Source organism: Cololabis saira, chromosome 1 (genome assembly GCF_033807715.1).
Source record: "Cololabis saira isolate AMF1-May2022 chromosome 1, fColSai1.1, whole genome shotgun sequence".
Classification (NCBI taxonomy): Eukaryota; Metazoa; Chordata; class Actinopteri; order Beloniformes; family Belonidae; genus Cololabis; species Cololabis saira.
Window position 1 is genome coordinate 52,572,412 of NC_084587.1, and position 15,494 is coordinate 52,587,905.

Here is a 15,494-nt window from a genome sequence, read left to right on the forward strand (position 1 = left end):
GATGAATATGCTTTCCTGAGTTTAGATTTTTTTGCTCAGTTTATATCCATTTTTAAAATGTGTCCTGAGCGATCTGATCTCTAGTGGATAGCCCTGAACTTCTGTTCACACCTGAATTCACATGTGTTTCCACATGTCTCAAGTGGCAACTTGAAATTGGAAATGTTATCCTCTGCTCTTATGAAAACAAACAAGGACATGATTTCTACCTTTGAAAACATGTTTTACCTGCAGAAGGCATGAATACAATAAACCTCATCTTGTCACCATTAAAAAAGAACACCCTTACTGTATATCAGATTGTTTTCCAGCTTTATTTAAAACATGAACATATTCAAAAAATAATGACAATGAGAAAACATGGAAGATAAAAGGTTCCACACACAGCCAAACAGAGGTGGGATAAGGTGGAAGTTTCAAGAGGAAGAAGTAATAAAGCATCAGGGCTCCCACTTGTTGTTGTCCTTTAAAATGACGGTTGCTGCGTTAATAAATGTCTTCTTTGGTCTACACAGAGGAAGTCAGTTATGTAGAAGCTCTTTCAGTATCCAGGACATGCTGTGTTTACACTGTTAGAAGAATGCGGTCACATGAGGCCCAGACCTCCTCTGAATGTGGTTTGAGTGAACAAGGGAACAGGAAGACACACAGAGCATCAGCCTCCTGAGAACACAGCAACCCATTCTCCCATCAAAATATGAAATAGCAACGTTGGTCCACAGTGAAAAACGTATTAGTTTCACAATGAAAAGGAGAATTCTGTTTACCAAATGTAATGAAAGAAAGAAACAGTTCCAAGTGGATAATAAGTTATTTATCCATTTTATATAATATTTATATATATGCCAGTCTAATTCTAGATTCACAACTGATTCTAATTAATGGTCCTAATTAGCTTGTCATCAAGGTCTTGACACTTCTGTTGATGACACAGGTACTTGTATCATGGTGTGCTGAAGCAGGAAACATCTAAAACATGCAGGACAGTGGGCCTCGAGGACCAGGGTTGGGAAACACTGCAATACGGAACGCAACTTTTAATTCCCAATTACGGAACAATTCCGTATTTCAAGGGACGCGTGTCAAGGCTACATAAACATGCACGCATTAAAATCTCTAATTCCATTCGGGTGAAAAAGGACATGGCGTGAAGTATGTGGATCTTCATTAGATGCAAACTAATGTTTCCTCAAAGGGATTTTGTAAATTGAAATGTTAAATGAAGTTTAAAAAGAAAAAAAGAAAAAGTATGTCGCTCTTTTGTTGTCGCCGGTTGCCATGGTGAATCCTTGTATCAGGGCTCTACTAACGAGGGCTTTTTAGCTCGAGCTTAACAAACTCAGAGTTGATTGAACTAACTCATATCAGCTGTTCTGGAACCGAAAACTCCGACTTTCCTATCTCAGGTTAAGTCAATTCGGAGTTCAGGTTTAAACTCTGAATTTGTTGAACCTGCTTCTTGGAATACCCCTCTGGTGTTGAATAAACAAGACTTGCTTTTCTTTAATCTGAGTACAGTGTTTGAATTAAGATTTCCTATGTTAACAGAAATGCATACATGAAAATACTAGCAAGATAGTTTTACATCCAACAAGAACAAGTCAGGCAGTAATTTGGTTATTCATCTATTTATGACCACAAAATTCAAACAATTTCAGCAAGTTGAAGAAAAATGTTGCAGTAAATAGTGATAATATAACTGAAATATTTAGCTCAGGTTATCATCAGTTTATACGCTCTCTTACAAAAATGAAATGACATCATGCTCAAAATAGAAAATAATATCAGATGGTCATAATATAACTGAAATATAATGTCAATGAGTACTTCAATGACATCTAATGTAACTATGATCTTGTAATGGTATGTTGAAGGTGCAGACACATGAGCGCGTGCACAGCCTGTCCCTGACGTGACTCCACTCTGCTCCTGGATGCCTTCATCCAGCTCTGCAGGGGGACCAGGTTCCTTCATCCAGCTCTGCAGGGGGACCGGGTTCCTTCACCCAGCTCGGCAGGGGGACCAGGTTCCTCAGGCTGTTGCTCTGGCTCGTCCATCACGTCTCCATGTCTGAGGCAGATGTTGTGGAGGAATGCACAAGCCAACACGACGGAGCAGAAGTGGGGCCTCACCTCCAGTGCCTTGAAGAAGGTGGCACGCCACCTTGCCTTCATCATGCCAAAGCTCCTCTAAATGATGGGGCGGGCTCTGCTGTGCCTACTGTTAAACCTCTCCTGCATCCTCCCTTGTAACGGGTGCCTGTATGGTGTGATGACGGTGACCGGCAGCTCCAGACAAGGGTAACCGCCATCTGCCAAAAGAAAATAACCCGGTGGGGGGGTAGGGGGCATCAACATAAAAAGGCTGTTCTTGAAATTGCGTGTATCATGGACAGAACCTCCATACCCAACAAAAATGCCCAGAAATCTCCCATTGGAGTCACAGATGGCTTGAAACTGAATGGAGTGAAACTGTTTGTAATTAAAATAATCCTGTTTATTGTGTTCGGGTGGCTTAATTCGGATGTGGCACCCATCCATAGCCCCCCACAGCCTTATGTTGGGCTACATTACCAAATCCTTGGCTAACTTCATGTAGTGTGTCTGCACTGGGGAAGAAGATGGCTTTGGATTTGTTCCTGCGGATCGTATTTTTGCAATCCTGTGGACTACACGGCACACTGTTGTTTTCGGGACATCAAAGGCCTGTGCAGTCACTCTGTAAGAAGTGGCATGCGCCAGCCAATAAAGAAAGATGAGGACCTCCAAATGATGCCCCCATCCATGGTCCCTCTCCTGGTCCAACATCTCCACAAGACCGTGGAAAGCCTGTCTTGTAAGGTGGTATACAGACTTCATGTCCTGCTCCACATCCATGTATGACCTGAGGACTGGCACTCAGCGATTGATCCTGGCATACTGGATGCGCTGGTATGGGTAGATTGAAAGAAAGACACTACATTAACAAGGAAATACATATTGTACCGTGCGCATATTTAAATTGTGTTGATTGTTGAATTTTATGCTCCTTTATATAGGCTACCACCTTGTTTTCAAATGTTAAATAAATGATGACTAAAATGAATAATGCTTATTATCATTATTATTAGTACTTTACTTTATTCTTGGTTTCAGACCCAGAGGGAGCCATATCACAATAAAAACAACACAATGAAAAACAGCAGAGTAAAAATAAAATAATAGTAGTAGTAGCTCTTATTGTAAACTTACCTCTTGTCCAACTTGTAAGGCAACAGCCAGAATGTTAATATCAGGCAGTCGCTCCCCTCTGTGCCTTTTCCGAGATCGCAGCAACATCCGTAGGATGATCATTCCCAAACTTATAATACCGGTACATAACATTTTCATCTGACGTGTTTCCGGTTTCTGCTAAGTGCTGTCCCATTCTTATTCATACCATTTGGTGCCCTCACACCCTCTCACACTTGATCACTTCCAGCTGATGTCACTTAAGTCTGTGAGGGTTCAGGGCTTGAGGGTTCAGGGCGGAGATTGGGATTGGGCTGTTGTTTCTGTAGTGGAACAAAATATCTCTATAAGTCTGTGTCATGGTTGGTCCTCCGGCCTTCAGTAATTTTCCACTCACCTCTCTCCTGCTCACTCCATCTGCCAACCACACCCACCTCATCAGTCACTCCATTCACCTGCTCACTCAGCTGCAGCTCTTCAGCAATCAAGCCAGGATATAAGTTCCACTCTCCTCCACACTCACTGCCAGATCGTTCTTTGTTCTCATGCAAGACCTTCCAGCGTTGACCCTTCGTCTGATCTCCCGGTTCCGACCCTGGTTGCTCCCGACCTACCTGCCTCGTCTCTGCCCTGGTAGAGGCCTCAGCCCTTCTGTCTTTGACTCCGAATCAGACTTACCACTTCCTGGTCTTTGCTGTGCTTACCTGCTTCTGCTGACGATAAAAGTCATTACCAATCTATCTGGTCCAGTTAGTGCTACTGGCCAGTCATGGACCCAGCACACCCTCCGGCTCGACAGAGCGGTACAGCCACTATGGACCCAAAAGGTGAACAGATAACCCTCTGGGGAACACGCCTGCCTTGACGGGGGCCCAGGTGTTCTCAGCCCCTTGGGAGATGACGACGGCGGCGGCCCCAGCCTGTTCTGGTGGGGGTCTTGGACGCACCTCTTCCTGTTACCGAGGTGGTCCCGGACGCACCCAAGCCTCTTCCCCCTTTCTGGGGAACAAGACTGCCTCGAGGTGGGCCCAGGAGTCTCCAGCTCCAGGGGAAACGACGGCGGCGGCAGCCCCAGCCTGTTCCCGAAGTGGTCCCGGATGCACCTCGCTCTGTTCCTGTTCCGGCAGTGGTCCCGGACGCATCTCGCCCTGTTCCTGCTGTGGCGGTGGTCCCGGACGCATCTCGCCCTGTTCCTACTCCGGCGGTGGTCCCGGATGCATCAACCCCTGTTCCTGCTCCGGCATTGGTCCCGGACACACTTCAGCCGACACCCTGGCCCCTGCCAAGGACCCGGTGTCCCCTTCAGCCAGTGCCGAGGACCCGGTGTCCCCTTCAGCCAGTGCCGAGAACCCGGTGTCCCCATCAGCCGACGCCGAGGACCTGGTGTCCTCCTCAGCCGGCCCCTCGGGTTCTTTGTCCCCCAAATCCGGCCCCTCAGATTCTGTCTCCCCCGAAGCCGGCCCCTAGGACTCTGCTCGCACCTCAGCCTAGGCCAAAGTCCCGAGTCCCTGTCTGACCCCCCTGCTCAGTCCCGAGAACAGCCCTCTGAACCATCTGCCCAGTCCCAAGAACGCCCGTCTGGCCAGTCTGGCCGGTCTGCCCGGTCCCGAGGACGACCCCCTGACCCGTCTCGCTGGTCTGCCCGGCCCCGAGGACGGCCCCCTGAACTTTGACTATGTGTTGGCCCCACTCCTTACAGTCTGATGCCAACCACAGACCTCATTCTAAAAAAAAACAATCAGATATGATTCAAGTCGAGCAGAGGACTAAATAATAATCTCATCCAGGTTTACATGTATATATATATATATATATATATATATATATATATATATATATATATATATATATATATATATATATATCCGGGTTGAGGTAAATACCAGGTAATGTTCGGCCGATGCTATTTCAACCAATCTCTTTGTACATTTTAACGCTACTGGACTACTGATCTGATTGAAGACGACGATGCCATATTTCTTGCTGATGTGCTTTTGGATGAGTGTGAGGTAAGTTACTATTAAACCGAAAACTTTGTCTTTATTAATTACGGTCACCGATTGTGCTGTGTGTGTTTGGAGGATGGGAGGTATGTAATTTGGTGAAGCGCTGGTTTTAAAAAAAATATTTGTATGAAATGTGCTGTACATATAGTGTGATTGCTTGAAAGTAGGCTAACTCCTAAAAATGTGAATGCTATTTTCGTGGTAAGTATTCAGTAGAACAATGTGTAGGCCCACTCACCGGCCACTTCATTATGTACACATGTGTAATCGAATGCAATTCAATACAATAGCTTTGCCGTACTACTTTTAAGAATCTTTTACATTTTCAGTGTTTGTTAACATTGTCAGAAAGGGGATCATTCTACTTTGTTTATTATTGAGGTTATAATGGATGGTGTTAGTGTACTGGAATGCATATTGTGCAGTGTCGCATATTTTGAGGGGGACATTGCTCCATATACTGTAATATACTAAATGATTTTGTTTCACATTCTAGATTGCCATAAGCGGACGCATCAACTCAGGAAAAAGATTGCTGTAGAAAAGAAAGCCTTTAAAGATGCCATCAATTAATACAATGCTGTTGTGAGAGGGAGGGTGAAAAGCCCCCTATTAGTTAGTTACAGTAGGTAATTAATTTGTTGATTGTGTTGCCAAACAAAAGGTATAATAATAATCTTTTAAAACATGCTTTTTTGGAGCAAGCAATAATTTCCGGGTTGTCTCACAAAAACAAAGGGGTGCCGAAATTCAATGAAGAATAAATGTGTAATCCCCTGGGCTCTAAAGTCCGTTTTATTTTGTTCCAAATTGTAATATCAAGTTACACCAAATAAGAGCTCGTATAACTATGTACATAATATAAAGAATAATTCAAATAGTATACAAGCCACTTGGTTTCATCCATAGCGGCACACTTAGCAACCAGCATAGCAACGGCAGAAAACATAAAACTGTAACAATTTTATCCCGAGACCTGAAAGATTCATCGTAATAACTAGCAAACCAAAGATCATATACAGCAACTGAACGAATATTATGAAATTTCAATGTATATTTCTTGCTAGAAATATGATCAATGCGCAATATGTCAAAACTACCTTAAAATAATGTATTTTCCACTGTGAAAGACAAGGATGGCCGCCATGTTTTTATTTTTACAAGGTAGCTGCGGGCAGTCACATGACAGGCCAATAGAAAATAATAGGAAAAAAACGTGAACATGTCAGAATTTGAGAGGCCTTATTGTGAAACTGCGATTGTACTGTGGACAAACGTTTCTATTTCACATTTTTTGGGAGAATTGGTTGCCACAGCGCTGTGATGCTGGTAATTCAGGTGTACGATACTTTTTAAAAGTCTTAGACACTCTTATTTTTGTTGTCAAAGAGAAAAGGCGAGGATATAATCTTGGATACATACTGGTAAAAGTTAAAACTGCTTTCAGGTGAGAGATTGATAAATACAATTATTTTTCCTTTGTAATCAAAGGTGCCCCTACGAGTTTATTAATTTAAGTAGGAACGCTACAAGTTTCAAAACCAAAGATTGATCCAAACCATATTTTCAGAGAATTATACATTCATTATTCTCCTCAGCATGACATTGTGCTATTCTTCTTAACCTCTCTCTTTCCTCTTCCATTTCCCTCTCACGTTCTTCTTCCAAAGGCTTCATCATCCTTTCAATTGCCCTGTGTCTTTCCTCTTCTTCTCGCTTCCTTTCTGCCTCCCTTTCCTTCATCTCCCTCTTCCTCTCCATCTCCATCACCTGCTTCATGATCATAATTTGATATAGTCTTTCCTCCTCTCTCATCCCTCTCTCTCTCAGCCTGGAGTTGCTTATTGATTTCCTCCATCTCTTTTTCATACTTTTCTTGCAGTTTTCTCTCCAATTTCTTCTTTCTGTCTACAGATTTTCTCTTCATACTCTTTCAATATGCTTTGTTTTTTCTCTTCAATTGCCCTCCCGGCCTCCTGGAACATCTTGTTGGTGTAATGTCTTCCTCTGTTCTTCTGCACGATATTTCTGATCTTCTGGAGCAGCAGAGTGACTTGAGGTTTCTTATCTTTCAGCTTGTTGTTGAAGACATGGTACTGGCCGTTACATCTGGCTAGGTCCTGTAAGGTCCTGTAACTCTGGACTCTCAGACAGGAATTCGTCGATAGTGGTGTCTTCAAGGACGTCTCCATGAGTGAAAGGACCATGCTGTATTTGTCAGCAGCCTGGCCAAATATATTTTGAATCCTCTGCACCGTCTGCTTTTCCTCTTCAGTGAACCTGCCCAGAGAAAAGACCACCAGGAAGATATGGGGTCCAGGAGCAGCATAGGTGACACACTGGCTCAAATATTTGGTTGTCTTGTCCTGACCAAACCTGGTGTCAAACAGGCCCGGGGTGTCAATGACAGCAACTGGTTGTCCATCCACCACAGTTTTATCTTTAGAACAATCCACAGTCAAAGTTGCACTTGGACTGAAAGCGGGGCCATCCCAGAATGGTGTTCCCAGTAGCGCTCTTCCCTACTCCAGTCCTCCCCACCATCACGATCCTCAGCTCATCATCATTCATGAGATGGATCCTGTGAACAAGAATGTTTGAGACTGAGTTAGCATGTCACAGTTTTACAAATTCATTCACAAGTTCATTGAGTACTTTTGCAAACCCATGAAATACCGGCTCGACAGACTTACCTGTCATTTCAGCAACTGCAAGAAGGTGGAAGAACATCATCTATTACCGGCCATGCTAACAGACTTATTAGTTTGATGTTTCATGGGTTTTAAAAAACAAAACTATTTTCTGTAAATGGTAACAACTTTCCACATTCAACAAAATCCATCCCCTTGCAGTTCAAGGAAAACTGACCAGAAAGTGAGAGGACCCTTGCGTGGTTGCTTAGATTTCAAGCTACCTCACTGACAGACCACAGTACATCAGGCTGAAGGACATCACTTCAGGCATTCAGTGTGGTTACATGCACATCTAAATAAAGCTATTGGCAAAAGTCTAGCTAAGGATGAAACTGGAGTTTCAGAGAAATCCAAGTATACGTGCACGAGAAGACAATTAATTATGGAGTGAGGTGCATTACACTCTGCGATGCTAGGTGGTCGCTGGCGCCACACCCACTGTTTTGTAAACTGCTCGGGGGAAGCAGAAAGAGGAAAAAGGTTTCAGCCAGTCGCAAAGCCTAGGGATTGCAGCTGAGCTGACCTCTAGTATTTCACCACAGTTGGGGAGCTGAAGCGTCAGCGAGGCGTGAGCGTTGTTACTGCCCATTCCGGGTTAAGACCAGGTAGGGTAAAGACCTGCAAGTCTACCTGCGTGAGTCCAACAAGCAGAGTTCCAACCAAAGTAGTGCAAAATGTGTCTCAAACCACTTCCGGTCACATATGGGTACAGACCAGGAGGCGCCTCCCATAGGCAGCGCAATCCGCAAAACCTGTGTTGTCCTGTGGAATACCCGTCTGACACAGCCTCTGTTACCTTTGGTGTCTGGATTTTCACATCCATCTATCCCATTGCGAACTGCTCAATACTCAAATATCACGCAGTAAAAATTTCTAAGCCCTTCACTGCTTACATTCTGGTCATATAACGCCCTCCAGGAGGCAACATAGATGAGTTCATCTCTGAACTGAACATGATTCTCTTACGTTCCTGATGATGGCTCTCCACATATTGTACTGGGAGATATGAACATTCACATCGGCAAACTACAGGCAAATGAGTTTCTGGCTCTCATCCACTCTTTCAATCTTACACTGGTCCAGACTCCTTCAACACACAAAGCTGGTAACATCCTTGACCTGGTGCTGACCAGAAACTGCACTACAGCTGACATGTGTGTCACACCACTGCACCTCTCGGACCACTTCCTGGTTAAATTTTCCATCTCCCTTCCTCATGTCCCTCAGCTGACTCCAAAGATGGTTTCCTACCGCAGAAAAGTACGTTCTCTCAGCCCTTCACAGCTGTCTAATGAGGTCTGCTCTAACCTCCCTTCACTCTCAGACGTTTCCACACTATCTGTTAATGAGGCTAAAGAAACACTCTGCTCCTCACTCGCCTCCTCTCTGGATAAACTCTGTCCTCTGGTGTCCAAGCCAGCTCGTCAGAGACATTCCAGCCCAGGGCTCACAGAGGTTCTGAGGGACCACAGAGCTAGGCTTAGGGCAGCAGAAAGAAAGTGGCACAAATCCAAAGAGCACACTGACTTGTCTCAGTACCGACAAAAACTATCTTCTTTCACATCCAGCTTGAAGGCTGCCAAGGCATCCTTTTACCAGAACAAAATCCAAAATGCTCCCAACTTCCGAAAACTGTTCACAGCATTTAACTCTCTTCTCTCTCCACCACCTGCTCAACCACCCACTGGGTTGTCTGCAGAAAAGTGTGCTTCCTTCTTTACTGAAAAGGTTGCTACTATCAGTAACCAATTCTCTGAGCCTTCCCACCTCAGCCAACTCCAACCAGCTACTGGTGCCTCTCTCTGCTCCTTCCGGTCTCTAAACGAGGACAAGTCTCTAAACTTCTAGTCGGCTCAAAACCAACAACCTGTCCTCTCGATCCTGTCCCAACCGACCTCGTGCAGAAGATTCTACCGACAGTCAAACCGGAAATAACCCACATGATCAACTGCTCTCTTACCTCTGGCATCTTTCCCTCTGCCTTTAAACAAGCTCCGGTCACCCCACTGCTGAAAAAACCCACACTCAACCCTGCCCAGGTTGAAAACTACCGGCCAGTCTTACTGCTTCCATTCATATTTAAAATTCTAGAACGTGCCGTCTTCAGTCAGGTCTCACAGTTCCTTCACGACAACTTGAAGGGAGATGCCCTAGATTCCCAAAACACAGCTTTAGTTTTAGTCAGCCACGCACCTGCTGTTTATCATAGCAAATGCCTGTTTTTCTGTGAGAAAGAGCCTGGTTCGCACGGGATTTTGGTCCAGTGGGAGCCAAAACTTGTTTTGAGAGCTTGCGGACGGGGGGGCGAATAGGCCTCCCCCCCCCTCCGCAAGGTGTTGAGGGAGAGGTATAAAGACGCGGTAGCTGGAAGTTCAGATTCAGAGTCTGCCGTGGGTTAGTGGAGAACGCCCGGCGCAGGTTTTTTTTCCTTGTCTTACTCAAACCGGACTGCTGGCTCTCCAGTCCCTTTGTCGAGGTAAGATAGGCCTTAAAAACCTTTGTAGTTGTCTGTGAGGAATATTGCTCAGCCACTTGCGGGGGGTAACTTGACACTTTATCCTAGCAAACGAGTAATCTTGTGTGTACTGCTGTTTTGCGGGGGGTGACTTGGCCCGTTATCCTAGCAAACGAGTAATTTCTCAGCCATTTGCGGGGGATAACCTGACACTTTATCCTAGCAAACGAGTAATTTTGTGTGTACTGCTGTCTGCGGGGGGTAACTTGGCGAATTATCCTACCAAACTGACAGTTTTGTGGATGTCTTCTATGTAAATTATTGCTTTTTGCTAATAAATGTATTCATATCTTATAGCAAAGGCGAGGTGTGTGTGTGTGATTCATTTTGGTACAGCCGACCACTCCTAGAACCTAATTGAGATTTCTCCCAAAACACAACTGTCTGTATGATTCACATCAGTCTGGCTTTAGGCCACTCGACTGAAACTGCTTTTCTGTCAGTTACTGAATCACTACGGGCTGCCAGATCTGCTGGTCTGTCCTCAGTCCTCATACTGCTTGACCTGTCTTCTGCCTTTGACACAGTCAACCACCACATCCTCCTCTCCACACTGTCAACGCTTGGCATTTCAAGATCTGTCCTCTTGTGGTTCATGTCTTACCTCACAGGAAGACCCTTCAGAGTTTCATGGCAAGGACAAGTGTCCACATTGCATGAAGTGGCAACAGGGGTGCCACAGGGATTGGTGCTTGGCCCTCTTCTCTTTTCACTATACACCACCATACACAGGTGTAATCATCAGCTCTCATGGCTTCTCCTACCACTGCTATGCTGATGACACCCAGCTCTCCCTTTCCTTTCCACCTGGCGACATGGCCGTCTCAATGCAAATATCGGCCTGTCTTTCTCTGCTTGGATGAAGGGCCGTCACCTTCAGCTAAATCTGTCCAAAACTGAGCTCATTGTCTGTCCAGCCAGTCAGTCCTAATCTCATCAGATAAGCGTGCAGCTAGTTTCCAACACATTTGTGCCCACCTCTTCTGCTAGGAATCTTGGTAATATATTGGACAGCCAGCTGACCTTTAAAGAACAATTTTGCCATGGTTTCCCGGTCGTGCCGATTCACTCTTTACAACATGAGGAAAATCAGACCCTACCTGACGGAACATACAGCACAACTCTTGGTTCAGGCTCTGGTCATATCATGTATTGACTACTGTAATTCCTGGTTGATCGGCCTTCCTGCGTGCTCAGTTAAATCTCTACAGATGATCCAGAATGCAGCAGCACATCTGGTTTTCAATCAACCCAAGAGAGCTCATTTCACTCCGCTGCTAATCTCTCTGCACTGGCTTCCAATTGCAGCACGCATCAAGTTTAAAGATCTGCTTCTGGCTACCAAACAATTACACAAATGGCTCCTCAATACCTTCACTACTTGATCCAGAGCTACACTCCCTCTCGACAGCTCCGCTCAGCCATTGAAAGATGCCTGGTGCTTCCACCACCACGTGGCGTGAAATCAGTAACCTCCTCCATTGTTCCCCGATGGTGGAATGACCTACCAAACTCTGTCCGATCTGCAGGGTCTGTACCCACTTTTAAGAGCAAGCTAAAGACTCAGCTCTTTAAGGAGCACTTAGCATCTAGTACGATGCAAGCACCTATGACAAGATGGTGTCTTCTTAGACATAGCTTTCTTATTTATAGAAAAGAAAAAAAAAGATATATATATATATTCTACCACTGGCATGACAGCACTAGTGTCCAACTGGACTCTCAGCAGTCTGACCAGCACTGATCCAGCTGGACCCCCCTATGTGATTTTGTGCTTTTGTTGTTCTCTCAAATGTAAGTTGCTTTGGATAAAAGCGTCTGCTAAATGACAGTAGTAGTAGTAGTAGTAGTAGTAGTAGTAGTAGTAGTAGTAGTAGGTGGCGCTACACACACTTTTGCGTTGGCATTCTTCCCATTCCTTCTTTGTTGTTCGTCTTCTTCTTCTCCTACTGTGTTGATATTCTGGCTTTCATGATGTCGTCATTTCCGAAAGGGGGAGTCCGGGGCCATCACTAGCTTGGCGAATTAGGACCGCATTATCTGGCATTAATAGCTCGATCTCAATAGCTTCAGTTCGGTTCGACTACAGCCCGACTAAGGTGTATACATAAAAATTAAATATCGGTCGGATTAAGGCAACATTTCAAACTTCTTTTAGTGCATGTAAACGTCCTGACTGTGGTCAGCAGCGAAGGGGCTCCACAGGGAACTCCCCCCCAATCCTCTTTACTCTGTACACCGCAGACTTTTGCTACAACTCAAGATCGTGTCACATTCAGAAGTTTGCAGATGACACGCCGATCATGGGGTGTATCAGAGATGACAAAGAGGAGCACAGGGGCTTGGTGAAGAACTTTGTTGTCTGGTCATCAGCAACCAGAAGAGCCTATTCAGCGAGAGGCTGCTTCTCCCCATGTGCAGGACCAACAGACTTAGGAACTTCTTTGTCCCCTATATAATCAAACTGTTTAACTTCTCATTGGGAGGGGGGCAACAACAGAAGAACAGAGGGACCATAGGATGAATGGCGGTCAGTCAGTCTGTCTAACTAACAACACAAAACGTGGAATAATCTCTGCGGGTCTCTCCTTTAAATGTCTGTACATTTCTGAATATAACGTGCGGGTGTGAGTGAGATAGATATTTCAATTTCCCTAGGGCAGTGGCCGGCAATTGGTGGACCACTGTGGCCCTGTGGGCCAAAATTGGCCTGTCTCCAACAATATCTGGCCCGCCAGATGACATCTGATAAAATCTGACAAATAAAAAAAAAAATCTTTTTTAAATTATTTACTATCACAAAAACGTCAATTTCATAGAGAATTCAAAGTGTTTATTTAGAAAAGACGAAAATAAATAAAATAAAAGCAGAATCTTCTTGATTCCAGACGCACAACATTAAGTTGGCCCGTAGGTGTTTGATGAAATCCACCATCAGTCCTGTCACTTGATTTGTCCCGTGCCTTTGATTTTAGTGTACTGAAGTGCAGGAGCCTGCCAGTTAATAGGTCTGACTGGAAATAACTCCAGTTTCCTGGTGAATGATTCCAGCTTTTCAACCATGTCCACTATGGTTTTGCCTCTCCCCTGTAGCTGCAGGTTAATGTAACCTTGAGGATGCACCGATAAACAGGGGCTTCAATTAAGAGGCCAAGACGGTCAGCGTGGGTCAATCTGCCATTTATTTTACATGACTAAAACTCTAAAATGCCACAGTCAATGAAGGAAAAGAAGATAGACAGACACATCACGGCTGGGGAGCCAACCACTCACTGCCTAGGACGCTGGGAGTAAAGTAAATCAGAAATATTAAAGAAAAGAAGTATAAACCCAACACACATCAAATGAAAACACCACACTATAAGTGAACTCCCAGCGCCTCGACCACACGGTGAATGGAGGACACCGCCAGCCGCAACACTAGAAAACAGGAGAAGACAGAATGTTGAAACCAATAAAACCAATACAACTAAAACATAAAATACTAAACTAAAATAAACGGCAGTCAGTGCTATGCCTCTACATTTTAAAACATGAAAGTTTCAGTCCGGGGAGCAGAGAGTCAGGAACACAGCCAACTCACACGAGGGACACAGAGAGTCACACCTTGCGTCACACCTGCTTTTAAAGAGTTCCTGTGTTCCTCTTGATTGGTCCCAGCTGCTGACCTACTGCTACATTAAGCTGGTTCAGATGGCCAAAAATATCAGTTAAAAATGCTACATTGGACATGGACATTTCATCTTGTAGAAAGGCAAGGTGGTCGTCTGCAGCTCGCATCTTGCTTAATCTCAGGAAAGCCTTTACCTCATCCAGGAGTGCACAGAAGCGCTGCAGCGCTTTGCCTTTACTTAACCAGCGCACGTCGTTGTGGAGCAGCAGGTCATCGTGAGTGTTATCGTCTGACTCAGCCACAAGTTGTCCGAAAAGATGATGCTTGATGTACCCTTGATAGAATTAATGACACGCATCACTTTATCCATAACCCCCTTTAGCTCCCCACTGAGCCTGGCGCACAGGACACTCTGGTGAATGAGGCAATGCAATCCGTGCGTTTGGGGCGCGATCTCCTTCAATCTGCTCACCAGACCTCTGTGCTTTCCAACCATGGCCGGTGCCCCGTCTGTCACGATGAGGTTGGTTTTCTCAAATGACAATGAATGCAGCCTGAATAATTCCTCCAGTTTGGTAAATATAATTTCTCCGGTGGTGTTCCCCTCTAATGGAATTAAAGACAGCAACTCCTCCCTGAACTCCTTCCCATCAAAATATCTCACATAGACAGTTGTCTGTGCTCTCATCAATGGCCAGAGAAAAGTAATTGGCCTGACTCAGACCACTGAGAATAACTCTGTGTGTGGGTAGCGGACCTCGCAGAGAGAGGCACCTGTTTCACCAAGGCAATCACGCCATCTATTGACTTATCAGATGCCAGCTCCTCCAAAACTGCCACCATTACCCAGGGTCGGCGCCAGAGCAAATATTCAGAGGGGGCACGAGGCTTATTAGGGCGGGCACCAAATCAGTCGTGTAGGACAGCATTTTAAAGAAAAAAGTGCATTCTCACTGCTTTCCTAATAATCTGTCTTAAACATGCGGAGAAATCAAATCACAATACCTTGTCCTCACTGCATGCGACACGAGCGAGCGTCAGCGTCAAAAACGGTTCCATTGCTTTATTTTTTATTGCACTGTCCATACTGGTTGCGAGCTGCGCAGCGCGACGCAGCGCCGTTTTGAGCTGGACTTTGGTCGGACGCCCGGTTTCTATTTTCTTCCTGTCGCTGGCGTTGAGAGCCGTTTGAAAGTGCTGTAGGAAACAGTCATTTCAATACAAAAACCTCAATAAAGTGTCAGCTGCTGGAGGGAGATCGCCAGCCAGGGAGCTGGAAGGTTCTGATAAGATATAATAATAAGAATCTTATTAGGGCTTAATTTGTGCCGGATCCTGCCGGAACAAGATCCAGTACCTATTTGATCGGATCCGGCACCTCCTTTTATCCATATTCCCTTGGTGTTTTGTTTCTCATTGAAGTTACTCATAGATCGCCTGTTTGTCTATTTCGGATGA

At 45.0% G+C, this 15,494-nt stretch overlaps 1 protein-coding gene across 1 annotated transcript in view; it reads right to left on the reverse strand.

Moving 5' to 3' along the window:
• LOC133447791 (uncharacterized) overlaps window positions 1-15,494 on the reverse strand; it is a 779,477-nt gene that overhangs the window by 563,226 nt on the left and 200,757 nt on the right. The window lies entirely within an intron of this gene.